The sequence below is a fragment of the Euprymna scolopes genome, chromosome 32 (genome assembly GCF_053919585.1).
Source record: "Euprymna scolopes isolate OS-2025 chromosome 32, ASM5391958v1, whole genome shotgun sequence".
NCBI lineage: Eukaryota > Metazoa > Mollusca > Cephalopoda > Sepiida > Sepiolidae > Euprymna > Euprymna scolopes.
The window spans coordinates 25837035-25839469 of record NC_136513.1 but is presented as its reverse complement, the minus strand read 5'-3'; the positions used below and the strand labels follow the sequence as shown (position 1 = coordinate 25839469).

The 2435-nt window shown below is 36.0% G+C and overlaps 1 non-coding gene across 1 annotated transcript; it reads right to left on the bottom strand.

Annotated features, from left to right (window-relative positions):
• Window positions 1-2082: 2082 nt before the first annotated feature.
• Window positions 2083-2155, bottom strand: Trnar-acg (transfer RNA arginine (anticodon ACG)). Its single transcript has one exon. It is a non-coding gene; the product is annotated as a tRNA-Arg (tRNA).
• Window positions 2156-2435: the final 280 nt, after the last annotated feature.

Below are 2435 nucleotides of genomic sequence, written 5' to 3'. Positions count from 1 at the left end.
TGTTTAAAGATATATTTTTATTTTACTCTGTTCCTCGCTCAACAACAACAGATGCCAAATATTTCCATGGACGTCTTCTCCGTTATCTTCTCTTCCAGCCATGTCGTCGTCTCTCACATTAACGGCTGTCGAGGGGTTCGCAGTTAATCATAAGTATATAAACATAAAATAAAGCAATTCAGCATAAAAAGTAGAAAAAATGTGGATGTCAGTTGAACTTTGTATGTGTGTAACGCAATCGATCCTCTAAACGCTAAGATCTTCATCGGCGTCTTTTTCTGGGAGCATTTTCTTCAGTTGCTCTTTGCTAATCTCTATCTACTCAGAGCTACGATCTGCCTTCTACTTAGCGAAACTCGTAAACTCCCCATTATTATATCGCTAACCGCCGGAAACCTACCTGCACCCACTAAACAAACAGTAAAATGTATTGAACGGTGTGCGATTTTTTCTGCCTCATTTTGGTCAACAACTATACTCAGCTTTCTTTTGCGTACCTTAGTAAACACCTTCCTTTCAATTGATTTATTATATACGTTTCTTTTTTTATTTTCTAACAGTTGAGCAGAGGTGGAAAAATGTTGAGATTGTCATAACATTGTATGGCGCTAATGAATGAAAACGACTTCTTTATTTTTCAAGTCGCATAATTTTTTAACATTATTTATGTTTGTTTGAAAAAAATCGTGGGAATAGTTTTTTTTTTTTCAAATAGTCACTCTTTGAGAAGGGATTAGTTTATTGTTAGTCGTCTGGCGCGTCCTATCCATTGAATGCCGACGGGACTGCTGAGGTACTTTTGCAGGTCAGAGTACCATTACTTGATTCTTCACTCGCACTTTTCGACCCTGATGTTGCAGTTCTTGCAGTGGAAGAGAGCCAAATATCCGTCAAAACGTACACACGGGTAAAGGTAAAAGATTTGGTCTAGTAAACGGTTAGAAAACGCCGTGAGGATTGGTAACGATCATTCGATGTAGGTTATTCCTTCGGAGCGAATGAAAAATATTTTTTTAAATCTATAATACTTACTTTTTTTTAAAATAGAAATACTTTTATTGTTATTATTCTGAATCAGGAACTATAGGTTAAAGCTCAATCAAGCATCATCAACGAAAAAAAATAGAATAAACAACGTCTAGCAATAGGCTGTAAAAAATGGAATGAGGACACGACCCACTAGATATCGAAGTCGGTTTTGTATTATGTTTACGTAGGAGAAGATTTCACAAATGTGCTTTACCAGCTCGATATCACTTCGTAAATTTCACTACAGGAATTACTTGCAACAACTGTTTTAAATAATAGATATTTCAGCATTGTAAACAAATGAGTTTATCTATATAAACATAAGCATCTACTTAATTGGCACATGCCGGGTGTGTGGTGGTGACCAAAGTGCGAATCTAGTCCGTTTCACAAAAATTACTTTCACTTAACATGAAATCAACCCACATGCAGCCGCTCTCATGCTCCCCGATTTTTTTTTTTTACTATAAAGAATCCTGGCTAGAAAAATATCGAGGAACCAATTCCGACTCAGAATCTTCGGATTCACATAATAATAATGATGATGATGATGATGATGATGATGATGATGATCTAATTAATTATGGCAGGAATGGATTTATCTTTAAAAATATAACTGTAATGGAAAATAGCGAAAGAAAGAAATTAATGAACAGTTCATCCAAAAATTAGGCCGAAGACATACACATTGGAGAGGTGCATAAACAACTGTACCACCACTATAGTCCAAGAATAGAACCCTATTGATTTCATTATTTTAATTATCACCTAAAATAACTGTTCCTATATAGAGCCATTTGTTATGTTATACCAATGATGAATTATATTAAGAACTAGCGGCTGTACCGCGTCGGCACACATAACGCCGAGTCAAACACAAAATTGAGTACACTGAACAACAAGTACACTCAACATTAGGAACACTCAACATCGTCTTATCCTGTGAACTCGGGGTATGGGAAATTCCCATATGCACAAAACAAAATCATTGAAAAAAAATACCCTAACTAAGGGTAGGGATAATGAGTAAACATTCGATGGTTGAAATTATTACGAACTTGCCAGGATTCGAACCTGGAATCTTCTGATTCGTAGTCAGACGCGTTATACATTGCGCCACAAGTCCTCTCCGTATACCGGAAAATGTTACCGCGACAATATACAGACAGTACTATATTCCGTTGACATGAGCAGATAACTTTTGCGACGAGTTTAAGAAACGACAAGACAAGTTTCGGGTTTTTTGTGGTAATCGGCGTTGTTTGTTTCGAACCATGTATAGATAAGTACAATTTAGGGACTCACACGTTTCAGGAAAAATATTTTTTCAATTCGGCGCATCTGTTCGAAATTTTTATATGCATACACACATAAATAGATAAACAATAGCAAATTGCTCAATAATG